The sequence below is a fragment of the Kryptolebias marmoratus genome, linkage group LG1 (assembly GCF_001649575.2).
Source record: "Kryptolebias marmoratus isolate JLee-2015 linkage group LG1, ASM164957v2, whole genome shotgun sequence".
Lineage (NCBI taxonomy): Eukaryota > Metazoa > Chordata > Actinopteri > Cyprinodontiformes > Rivulidae > Kryptolebias > Kryptolebias marmoratus.
In genome coordinates this window covers 25,996,713-26,010,364 of record NC_051430.1, presented here as the reverse complement: position 1 = coordinate 26,010,364, position 13,652 = coordinate 25,996,713, and the positions used below count along the sequence as shown (strand labels likewise).

The 13,652-nt window shown below is 35.9% G+C and overlaps 1 protein-coding gene across 1 annotated transcript in view; it reads right to left on the bottom strand.

Moving 5' to 3' along the window:
- Positions 1-13,652, bottom strand: part of si:dkey-215k6.1 (transmembrane protein 132C) — a 203,626-nt gene that overhangs the window by 111,352 nt on the left and 78,622 nt on the right. The gene's annotated exons all lie outside the window — the stretch shown is intronic.

The window sequence follows — 13,652 nt, the reverse complement described above, 5'->3', positions numbered from 1 at the left end:
CTGTCTGCTGGATTACTCATTATCCGGGTCATTTTCTGTGATCTAATCCATCTCTCATTTCTCTACTTTCCACAGAAATCATTCTGTTCATCCCTCTCTCCCCTTTTCTCTCCATCCCTCCCACATGCAATCTCCATGTTGGAGGACTCATTATGCAGACCAACTCTCCCTGTCTCTCTTATCACTCTCCATTGGAGGACTCATTGGGGCCAGCATAGTAATGCACAGGAGCACTGATTTAGGCTGAATTTAAGTTTCTGAATTTAAGTTTCTAAATTTCAGTTTGTCCATCCATCTATCCTTTTTCTTTCCCTGCTTTTCCCTGCAGGGTCGTAGGGGAGCCGGTGTGTATCTCCAGCAGTCATTCTGAGAGAGGCGGGGTGCACCTTGGACAGGTCGCAAGTTCATCACAGGGCGTACAGAGACCAACAAGACAAACAACTATTCACACTCTCACACACGTCTAGGGACAGTTTAGAGTTACACCTAATCACACCCAGGGACAATTTAGAGTTACCAATTAACCTAACTTTAATTGTTCCTGGATTTTAGTTGCAAATTATAAAAAAAGATGTCTAACACATTTCCAATATATCCGTAAGAAGATACAGATCCTTCTATCCACCCCTAAAAAAAGTACATGGATGGGAGATTTATTGACTTTGATTTTTGTAAGGGGATTAGGACTGTATTTTAGGGTTAATCAATTAGTTGTGATGAATGGGGGGAAAGAGTGGGCAGGAAGCAGCTAATGCATTGTGTCAAAAAAGTGTTGATATGGAAAGAAAGAAACCTTGTCTGTCTGTCTATGTTTGTGTGTGCATGCACACTTCTGTGCAAGAGCATGAATACAATTGTGTGTGTTTGTGTGGATGTGGTGTGAGTGAGTAACGTATCCTTCCAGATCATGTTCCATGGGCAGATAAAGATGGTCCCTCCACAAGACTGTTGGGCAACTAATCACAAGATGACTACTTAAATTAATTAGCTGACCGTACAGCACACATAATAAATGCTAATGAGGAGAAACAGAGGCAGTAAGAGAGAGCCAGTGAGAGACAATAGATGAGATTAAAATTAAAAGATTACGGACAAAAAAATTAAAAAGAAATATGCTATCCTTTATTGTTCTTCTTGTAAATATTTCAAATCTTCATGTCTTACATTTTTACTCATACACCAAATTTCCCTTTACTATACCTTTAAATATATCTTGTATTATTTGGTGAACTATGCGCAAACATAAAGATTTGTAAGCCCAGTAGTTCTGTGGCTTACTTGCATTCAATTTGGAAGGAATATAAGATAGAATTTAGACTACTCTCAAAAAGAAAGAACATAAAAAGAGGAAACAACATGCTATTTATGCATGAGAAAGGAGTACGGTTATGTGTGTAAGCTAGAACATTTTTTGTAAAATACTGCTAAAATTAGACGTGAGGGGGGTTTACTGAGAAAAAAAGGCAATAAAAAATAGAATAAAAACCAGAGGCATCCATAATGTCTTTGTTTTTCTAACAAGCTGCTCAAACAGGAAATGTTTTTATGATCTATTTACAGTGGTGCACAGTATCAGCAGTATCAGTTGAGGCCATGGGTATGTCTCTCTGCTTATCCTCTATCTTAATCACTTATGGAATATTTTTTAAGCAATTTTATAAAGTGTGGTTAAGATTGATTCATGTCTCAAAATAATGTCACTATACAGCCCACTAGGCACCACAAAACAAGAACATAAATATTGATAGAGAAAGATGTACAATAAAGATAAAGATGAAAGGAATCTGAGGGGGATTGTGGAGGCAAAGAGGAAACAGGAAAAAAAAGAGACAAAAGAGAGGGTTTTGCTATGAATAATAGCCCATTCATCAGCTCTAATTTGCTAGGCTAATGTTCTCACTGAGCTTAATGGGGAGATTAGCTGGCAAATTAGCACTGATAAACGAGCAAACATGAAGCACGGTGGTCAATCATGAAGCCCGCCTTGTATTCATACCATACCACATGAATGGGAAGCATCTGTTCTAAATGTAATTTTAGTTCTAGTTCAACAATTAACTTCTACTCATGGCCAAACCTTGCAATAAACAATATAATTGCAAAAATAGAAACATAAATTTGTAGAAAGTAACTTTGAAACAGCCAGGTATATATAAAAATAATAATAATAAAAAAATTGTCACTGCTATCCAGTCATAACTGCAGAAATAATACTGGAAAAATGAGTCTGAAAAATATGAAATATGTTGTTGATGTAAATAAATATTTCTCAACATTTCAGTCAAAATGCCTATTTGATGAAAAATGTATCAGATTGACATTTCATACTGTGATGTGCAACTTCCTAAAACATGACAGTGAAGTATCAAATACAGCCTAGTTCCTAGTTCCAATAAAAGGATCACTGTAGTGGAAAGGGTTAGGATACAGCTTGCTAGTGTTTCCTGAAGAATAAATGTACCCTTAAACCCAAAGGCACTTTGGAGCTTCTTCAATTCCTTCATTAATAAGTAAAATAATGATTAAAGTTGCATGCTTTCAGGCAACACTTTTGTCCTGAGTTATTTGACAATGAGTGCAATAGTTGAGCAAGCTCAGCTTTCCAGGAGCACAACTTTACAAACAGCAGCAGGATTACAAGGGTCAGTGCAACAGTTCCCTGTGATACACCATCCTTGTAAGCTTACAAAGTTTATGCAACACAAAGGAAACAGTGGATAACTGCAACTACTGTAATAGCTGAAGATTTCTTTTTCCAAGGATTTAGGTTGAAATTTGTTTTTGTAATGGTCCAGCAAACTGCATCTAATCTCTGGGTATGGAACATGACTGAAATAAAGAATGGCAGCCTTATTTCATGAAGGGTATTTTCAGTGATTACACAGATCAGAATGAAGCTCATACACATCATTGGACAGGTTTGATGGGAAATCTTGAGCACAAATTGGCTGAACTTTAGGTACCCATCCATTGAATTATTTCTTGGATCTGTTGGCTAATATAATGGCTTATTTCTTGAAAACACATTTGAATGGTGTTTAAAACAAGGCAAAATGTGTTGCTGCAGGGTGATTTTGACTGCTGTGTTGGAACTGCGCTGTGCAAAAACACTTAGGTCATTGCTGTCATGGATGGCAAGCTGTACGTGAGAAGGAAAAAAATCTGCAGTTCTGATGGTAGCTCACTGGTTCAGTGGGTAAATGTGACAGCCATTCAATGGCTGATTTGCAGTTGAAAAGGGGAGAGGAAGACAGTCACACTTGACTGAGATCAAATAAGGTTATTATGTGATGAAAAAATAGTACAAACTTGTCTTTTGATTTTCCACAAGCATGTTTTGGAGTTCTGAGATTCAAACATCTAAAGATAAGGCACTTGCCAATAAATAGAAAAGTACATTCAAATGCTTGCAGCTACTGAAGCAAATGTTCTTCACTTTAACAGATATAAAAAGAAACTCATTAGAAGCTGATTAGTTACATAGTAAAAACAATAAGAATCGTTAGTCTTTGAACCACAACAAAGGAGTATAATGAACAGATGATAACATTTAGAGACCAGACTCTTATGAAAATCTAGTGAAGACATGAATGTACATCATATTCTTTGTAAACATATCAAGATAAACTACAAACATGCACTCATATTGTGCTACTACTTTGTTGTTTGGAGTCAATAATGTATCAGTTGTTTTCACTCAAATTAATCATCCCAGTATTATAAAAACAATATTTTCCTAAGACTTGGTGTGTGTTTTTGTATGTGGGAGGGGCCGGGTTAAGTGGGGAAGGTGGCACAACTTGTGATACAAAATGCTGAAGTGGACGTTGGTGAAATCGTATTTCCATTCCTTAAACTTATTTGAAGTCTTTCTTTTCGACTCAATCTTCCCATGTCTAGTTGAAGCTGAACAATGTGTCTTTTAGAATATACATAAAGTGTTTTCATATTCAGTTTGTTGGTGTCTTTTCGGGAGGGTTGTTGTTTGTTAACCAAGGGGAATGTCCCGTTTGTTAAGAGGGGGCAGAACTTAAAACGTCAGGCAAGCTGGTCCCATTCCTACTTTAACTTCTGGTTCGTGGTCAGAGGTCCACAGATAAGTACAAGCTATGCTTTAACCAACACAAACTTGTTAATCCTTATAGCTTGCATTTTTTTTTATCACTGCCACATTTTAAACTCTCTTGACCAAAACTTATAAGTTTGCCTTTTGGCTGGAACTAAAAAAAATGATCTAATATAAATTTTAACATTGTACCATTATTTTAAAAACTGGCCTATTTCACAATTTGTAGCAAAAAATAAAAAAAAATTATGAAAATTAAGACTTAATGGGGCTTTAAACTGTTTTGCTCTATGTCAAAACGTTTGACATTGTGTGTCCTCGATTATTTCAATAACCTAAAATTTAATAAAATAAAAATAAAGTTAAAAATAAATAAGTAATCACAGGCTATTTACAACATAATGTATAAAATTCCCCACTGGAGATTGAGCCAAAGTGCATCTTTAGTACAGCCAGCTTGTTGTAAAATTGGGACTTCTGCAATAAGAACATCTGTGGCTTATTTCAAGTGGCTCCCAAAATAATAAAACAGACAATATGTTTTCATGAGTCCCAGGCCAAAAAAAAAAAAAGAAATGTTCTAGACGGGAAAAATAAACACTACGCTTCAGAAAAGGGATTTCTCTCTATTAGCAAAAATATAAGCTTTTTTTCTTCCATCTTGTTAAAATAAAAATAATCCAACCCTCTGTATGTCATTTTTAACTCCTGGGGTAACTTAGAGGTAAATACTCAAACACAGAAAAAGAATAAATGCGCATTCAACATTTGTTTTATGAAACAACTACTTCGAGCAACTGGTGCAATCTTCAGCACAGAGGAATGCAGGTGCTGTTTAGAGGAGCCCAGTTTCTAAATGGGGCTCTTCTATCCTGCAACAGTGAGTGAAATGAACAATAAACACAACAAAACAACCGTCCAGGAATTTGCATATCAAGCATTCGCAAACTGGCAGTGGAAGACCCAGACTCAAAGAGCTACAGAGCAACACAAAGGGAAAGATGAAAAGAGACTGAGGAGCACTGGAAGCCAACAAACAGGAGAGATGAGGAATTCTGTGAGAGGAAATAGTTAAATGAGTGTGACATGTGACTTGAAACTGTTGTGCATGTGCAAGGAGGATCACTGTCATATCAACACCCGAGCCTCAAAAGCAAACAAAAAATTAATTCATTTCCAAACACACACTCAGACGCTGAGAGTTCATTATAATTTTAGGTGATAATGTCAATTATTTTGCAAGTGAGGCTGCCAAAATGGTACCCCTCATCTTTCTTACTTTGTTCTTTCTACTTTGTCCTCATTTCATTTTGTCGTCCTCTGTGTTTACCCCTGCCTATTTTCCTTGCCCTCACACAAATGCGCAGCCCCAAATCGCACAAACACTGGTGCTATCTTGAGGATGATGGCTGTCACCTTTGTGTACTCAGCCTCTTTCAGCAGCCAGCAATGCAAACACCCTCATGAATATTCAGAACTGATTTCAGATTGAAAGAGAGAGACAGAGGGAGTAAAAGAGAGGAGAGGGAATCAAGGGAGGTGGTGACAGGGAAACTGAAGGGATACAGTGGAGAGAAAGTAAAGGAGAGCTGCTGTAGGCAGAATGATAGCAGAGGGTGGATTATGGGAATAAACAGATACCGGTGACAGTTTTGGTTAAACAGACAAAGAGTGGAGTGTTTGGGTGTTCATGTTCGCCATCAGTTTGCATTACTCTGCCTGTAACACTCGAGCTTTCCTGCTTGAAAAGAGAATATTGAAGAATGGCAGGACAATAACACCAGAAAGAACATAATTAAAGTGTACAGACCCAAAAATGTCATGTTTAGCAGTTAAATTTAAAATCACAATATGCAAAAATTCTGCATTTACAATAGTGGGCCCCGTACGGGAACATGGAAGTTAAAGCCAGAATGAGATGCAGTCTGGTCCTAGTACAAGTTTTAAGTCCTGCCTCCTGGCCTTGGTGAAATAAAAAAAAATTACATTGCAGATAACTTTTTTGTGTTTTTCTTAAGTGTTGACTGTCGTTGCTGTATGTTCAAATATTTTTTTTTTCTAATTAGTTATGTCATGCTTAACAGAAAAGTGATGTACCACCATGACTGTGTGCAAAGGAGTGGGTAAGAAACAGAGTTATGCTGCAACAAAGCACTGACTGCAGTTTTACAACACATAAACTTGCATATGTGTGATAGGGAAATAGAGCTGTGCCAACATTTTGAAATTTACAAGTTAAATACATGAAAACAAAATCATATCACTGTTGCTGAACATGTATCATCAAATGTTCAACAACATTTAATCATACATGTTGAAAAGCATGTTCTATCAGAGCAGGGAGTTGTGCAATTATTGAATCTTCCAGATTTAAAGACAGGCTTTAAAGACACAGACAGGAAGCCAACAAACAAGCTAAACATGTTATAATATTCAAAGATTTATGAATCTGATTTTTAAAAAACATTGTTTGTGCATGTATTTATGTGCTTCTGTGCCAATGATTATAAAACATGGAATGTGATTACTTCTGAATGTGTGGTTATAAGTGTAATTATGTTTGCATATTTTTCTGTATTTACATAGCAACCCATTTAACACACCATCAAGAGGTGTTAATAGTGATGTTCTTATGATTTTTTTTAATAACATCTTGTACTTTCACACCAGTGTCTATGAAATGATAATAACTACCTCCAGAGAATCAATGTGAGAATTTAGAACAAAAGTGAAAATAACACTGAATGCATGAATATAAATGTATTCTGTCAGGTTTGGTGGATGGTTTGGACCCCAGATGCAGACTCCAAATCCTAACATATTCAGTATCAAACATTATGAAAGCCTGTCTATTTGATAAGGAAATATTTTGTCTCTATGACATTTTTTGTCAAATTCGAGACATGTGGAAGAAATTCTTAGAGTTAGAATATGACTCTGTTTGCTAGTAGTTACAGCAGTCACTCTTGATCTCAAGCTTTTAGAATAAATGTATTAATGACAATTGATTTTTTTACACATTAATTAGTGACAAAAAGTTTCAGTCACAATTGCTCTAATACTACTATTTACTAAACATATATTAGTACCATTACCTTGAACAGTCTAGATGTGCTGCATTTTTCTTGTCTGAATGACATTTGAATGCTCCTTATGGTATGGATAAATGTTAATGCAACAAGTGGCTGTTCTACAAGAACAAGAGGTCTGTAAGAACACGCTGGGGCAGGAAGATGTGTATCAGCACAAGTACATGCTGTGTTGAGGCCTTTTTAATGGATAAGGTGATTATTTAGAGTGCTGCCTTCATATAGCTTCACAATAAAATAAAGGCTGGGCACAGTAGTGAATGTATACCAAGGGATATCAAAGATTATCTTTCAGGACTATTATTAGGTAGAAGACAAAAAAAGTGGCACAGACATAATGTGAAAAAGAGGCAAAAGTAGGGGAAGTCTAGATATAATACATGCATTGTATTAAAATAAATTCCTTTAGCTAGTGATGTGAACAGATTTTTTAGTAACCAACAATTTTGTCAGTTTTGAAAATCCCACAAACCTTAATGTTCTTTTAGCTTAAAAAAAGACTGACTATGCTAATCCATCAGTAACACCACAAAACAGCTTTAGCAACATTTGGACACTCCCAATGGGCCAGTGCTTGCCCACAATATGGCTGTCTAAATCAAAAATATAATTTCTCAAAGTTGTGTAGTTGTACTGTATGAAACACGTGCTATTACCTGCTTTAATTAATGTTTAGCAAGCATATCCCACAGTCTGTTTACCATAACAGTTATAAGTTAATTGTTCATTAATGCAGTCAAAAAATACATTTCATTATGCCTTCTTTCAGGAAAAAAAAGAGCATATGAGGTGAAATCAATGGTGGAACTGAAGAATAAAGGCACAATCAACACTGTGTGGGTGTGTGTGTGGGTGTGGGTGTGTGTTTGAATGTGAGTGTGTGAGACACACAGAGGGCAAAGCTGTGTGCTCTGTAACCACCCGGGAGTACTATCTGCTCCTTAGAAATAAGTCTCTGCTCTGATCCTAGGAAATATCTGCTAATCCTCCACCACAAACACAGTCAAACACAAATTCTATTTCACAAACCAGAACACAAGAGAAAATCACACACCACACAAATAAAAACACATAAGCTCTTAAAAGAAATAGAAAATAGAGCAATGCTGGTTATGCCGAACTACAGAAAGACAGCTTTCTGTAGTTCAGAATGTGGTGACTTTTATTTTAGTGATTGTGTTTTAGCATTTTCATGCCAAGACTGTTAAAATGTGTGCACATAAAACAAATATTTGGCTTCACTAAACATTAATACATCCATCCATCCAATTTTTTTACCTGCTTCTCCTTTCCGAGCCGTGGGGAGCTGGTGCCTATCTCCAGCAGTCATTGTGTGAGACGCGGGGTACACATTGGACAGGTACCATTACAGCATGTTACATCTAATGTAAGCCATTCTGCCATTCTCCAAATACAAATCAACTGTGAACAAATTTGACCTATTGTGATTTATAAAAATGTTCAGAGCACTTTTTCCATCCGATTAAAGGGAAAATGCATGTTTGAATAAAACTATAAAGTGAATAGTAAGATAAGATAGTCAGATAAACTTAAGATCTTAATGACAGATTCAGTCTGTTTCTACATCTTGGACACATTTGCACACAAAGCATTTATCCACTCATCATTAAACAGTTTCATAACTACCTAACCAACCAATGATTGCTCAGTTAAAGATGGCAGCTCTTTAATGAGAGCAAAATTAATTACTTTGACCCTCAGTCTGTCAACTGCACCACTGATGAAAAACTGAAATGATCCACTAACGACACACTTGAAACAACTGCTTCATCAACATTGCTTGCTTTTTGCAACATGACAGAAACACTGTTGAGCAGAAACACACCTTAAAAGGGTGCACACATCTTGTTATATGAGTTTATAAATTAATCTTTTTCTCTATAAAAAGGAGAAGACTACATGCATTAGGCTCGAAAGGTTGAATTTGACCAAAACGTTTGACTGTTGAGAAAATGTCTTCTGCACAGAAGAGACCAAATGGAAATATCCATCCTTAATGCACAGTGCCATGTTGAAGTGTAAAAATTTTAAATTGAAACAAGATGTATTTTCTCTTTCATGTCACATATACTGTATGTTTGTCCTAAATATGGCTTACAGTGATGGAACTGTGCATTTAAAATAATCAAAATCTCCCCCACAGAATGTAACTCAAAAGGAAGAGCAATTTAATCAGCACTGGATGTCTCCCGCAGGTACTACCACAATTTTAGCTTATATTCAGCAGACAAAACAGGCCTGTATGGTTATGTGAAACTAGAAGCCTTAGTGTTTGGTGATACAGAACTGATGCCCATTCCAATTGAGCAAATGTGTGCTGCATCCAGTCACTGTTCTTGCATCTCATTGTTGCTTTTTTTTCTAGAGTTTTGGAAATTAGATAAAAAAGTATTTCTTCTTTTATTTATCAATTTTTCTCATTAAAACTTTAAATTTTTAAAACATTGCTCTTCATCCTTTCTTTCCCTTACTTTTTTTTTTTTTTTTTACCTCTGACTGTCTCCCTTGCTCATCCTCTCTCCGTGTCCCCTCATCTCCTCAGCAGTTTATCATAATCACATCACCTCAGTGTTATGGAGCACACTTAAGGCTTATTATGTGTCACACATAAATACACACATACACACACTCAAGCACACAAATGAGATCCACTTAAGCCTTATTACATGTCTGACTATGCTTCTGACACAGAAGATTATCCATCAGAGTGTATGCTCAGGCAGAGGGCAGGAACTGCAGGTAGGACGCACACACACATCGTAGCTCACATGCAAAAAAAAGTGTCAGATTCTTACAAAGAACATTTAAAATGTTCCTTTCAATTCAGGCAAATGTAGACACATTTGTGACTGAAATTTAGGTGGGACTGGAATATGGTGCAGATTTTTAGAAAAAATAACTGCATGGAACAAAAAAGTTTGATGGCATATAAAAGTTAAAGGCCTAGCAATCCTTGAAGGAATGCATATGAACTGCCATTCATATCATAATTTTAGACTGAGATTATTTAACACTGAGAAATGACAGTTTTTAGCCATTTTGGTCAAACCTTGGAAATGATATTACGTACAACCTTGTGCGACATTGCGATATTTTGACCTTGCGTGATGTGTTGGAATATGTGCTGTGAATGTGAGCTGTCGCACCAGATTTTAGCACAATATCTGTAAATTTACTGAATTATAGCCATTATTGTGTAGGCGAAAGTCAGTTAGCTTTGACAGGCGTCTTAAATCGGGTTGACTCCAAAAGTTAATCAGTTTGTAGATAACAGCCAATGATTACTTTCTGAAAGTTTCAATGAAATTTATGTAGCAGTTTAATAGATATTATGCCAACAGACAAACAGGGTTGACTACAACAATTGATGCCAAGGTTTTAAGCAAAGATATCATGCAATGTAGTACCCTCAAAGTATGTGTTGGGGATGATGCTACCACATGAAATTTTAGCCCAATATCTATAAAAATACTCTGAGTTATAGCCATTTTTGTGTTTGCTAAGTTTTCTTTTCTGTGATGGACATTTTGAATCAAGTTGACCCCAAAAATTAATCAGTTGTAGATGTCAACCTAATAATTGCTTTCTGAAGGTTTCATTAAAATCCATCTAGTCAGTCATGAAATATTTTAGTAATTATTCAGACAAACAAACACACGCACACAGACATGGGCAAACACATTATTTTATACACCTTCACTTTTGGAGAAGGGCAATAACAAATTTTATTTTTCTCTCACCTTTCTGTTGCAGTACCACACACAAGCATGTATACACACAAAAGTTCCAGAAATGTTGCACAAACAAGAGAAAATGTTTGTAGAGTGATGGAAGTGGGTGTGCTATCATTTATATAGGAATGCATGCATATTTATATCTGTGTGTGTATTCATTTGACAGTGCTTAACACTGACAAACACTGTTATATAAAGCAAACAAGCATGTCCAGTGACCATTTGCATGGATAAGACATGTGCACAATGCAGATAAAATAGTGTGTGGAATGTCTGAGTATGTGTGTGTGTTTGTTTGCGTGTATCACCAAGTAGTAAAATAAGGTGCACCACAGTCTACTCACTTGTTCTTCACTTCCAACACCCTTAGATGACATAATGAATTATTATACCCAAAGAGGAGTGTCATATTAATGGGCCTTTTTTATGTTTTTTTTTTTATTTTAATAAAGTTTTGATTTTACCATTAAAATGATTAATCTGATTAATAAAGATGCATTGCTTTATAATGATTAATGCCTCCAGTCTGTTGCCACTTCTCATTGATATAATTGTTTTCAAATCACCTTTGCCAACAATGATGCTGCACCACAATAAATAATCAAATTATTACTTAATTACATAAGAGCAAGTGTCACATTGGATGTTCTTCATTATGTTAACCTGTCTCCTCATTTCCCTCCTCACATCTCCTCCTGGAATTCCCACTCAGCCAAGTAGCCAAGTACATAGAGATAAGATGATAAAACAGTAAATGGAAACTACAAAATGACATGTCCTTTGTTTTACAGTGTTGGTATACAACAATCTAAACTATACCACATGCATAGCAGGGAAACAGCCACTTGACAAAAGAGCTTCTGAGTTTTTTCACTCCAAGTTCTCCCAGGTGTCTCTTTGCATGTAAGGTAAGTGAGAGTGGTAGGCAAAGGTGAGAGTCAACATGAGGAAAACGGTCCATCTGAATATTAGCACTTAAAAGATACAACGTTATGCAATGACATTCTATTAAACATTAATTGAACTGGACTTCATAAGCCCATGCTAAACGATTGGAGAGTCATCACACAGTGGCGTGGCCAGTCCATTCAGTTTAAGAGAGTGAGTTGGACTGAGTCATTCAGGTGGGATCAAGTGGAAGTATAGTAAGTAATAACAGCAAAACGTTTGATCAAAGGTCTTTGATTCATAACTTTACACACTACTATTATTTTGCCTATTATGCATATTTGCACCCTCACTTAAAGCTTACTTCATTTTGCTCTGCTTCCTTTTGATTACTGTGAATGTGTGTAATCAGTAGTTCTCCATCTTTTTAGTGTTGGCACAGTTGCTGAGGTTTAACAAGCTGTGTATGAAACCCCCTCCCAGCTTCAAATCAAGTTTCAACACCTGCATGATTGTTTGGACATGTTAATATATGAATATCATACTAAACCATAAAACCATTCTCAGATTCTAAGAACTTTGGAAAAATAAAAATCAAGTGTTTTTCATGTCTTTAGCACATATCTGGATTTTTCATTAACGGCTTTTGTTTAAGCAGGTGAAATGGAGAGTAACAACATCACAATAAACTAAGCGGTGTGCCTGTTTATGCAATAGATGAGATGATGCATAAAAAATGTGAATAAAAATGTGCTTCCTGTGAAGAAAACCGCTGATGTGCTTAGAATTGCAGTGAGAGATTCATTCTTGGTAACGTCAAGGTACCCTCGCATGTATTCTTGTCACTGAAAGGCTCTAATGTAACAAACTAGTCTCGTCACTTCTCGTATGGACTACTGAAACTTTCTCCTCTTCGGTCTTCCTCAGAAATCTCATTACTCAAAAATATTAATTCACTCTCCTGTTTTAAATCACAACTCAAAACACATTTGTTTAAAACTGCTTATTCTATTTGACGCCTTCTGCTCTTTCTTTATTCAAGTGTTTTTATACTATTTTATTTTTGTATTTTTTAAATTGATATTGTGTATTTTGTACGTGTTCTTGAGTATTGAGAAAGACGCTTATGAAAAAAATGTATTATTATTTATTATTATTAAAATACTTTGATAAAAAAGTTATTCTGTAATAAAAAAAATGTCTGTGATAATGTCTAATACTATGAGTTGCCACCCCCTGATTAAAACTGACTTTAGAAGTGTGAGATTGCATGTTTGTTGGTCTTGTGTGTCTCTGTGTTGGCTTTGTTAATGATATATGCCACCTCTAACCAGAGATTGGTCTCCAGCTCTCCTGAAACCCTGAACAGGATAAACTGGATTTGGACAATGAAAGCATGAATGTGAATAAACTATATAAAAACATTCAAACAGTGTTTAGGAAATTTTGAGTTTCTTTCTTGCCTAAATTTGCATCTAAAACATGAACAACGTACTTTATGCAAGTTACTTTCTTGATAGCTCTCAACAGATCTTCATAAGAAAAATTGTAACAGCTACAGTATGCTATATCCAGCCACAGAACTGTTCATTCAACAGAATGATGAATTTGCACATCTGTCATTTGTGAGTCTAAAATCCCTATAGTCAGGGAAATGAAGAGGGAGAGATGGAATAAAATATGCATCCTTACTCTAGATCAGTACTTGTGAACTTTTTGTTACACAGAGAAAAGGTTTGAAGCACAAAGCCCATAAAAAACATCCAGCTTTTGTTAAAAACCATCTACCTTGGCCTCTTAATGCACATCTGAGACCCATTAATGTGACCACTTGGCACTCCCCCCTTTAATTTT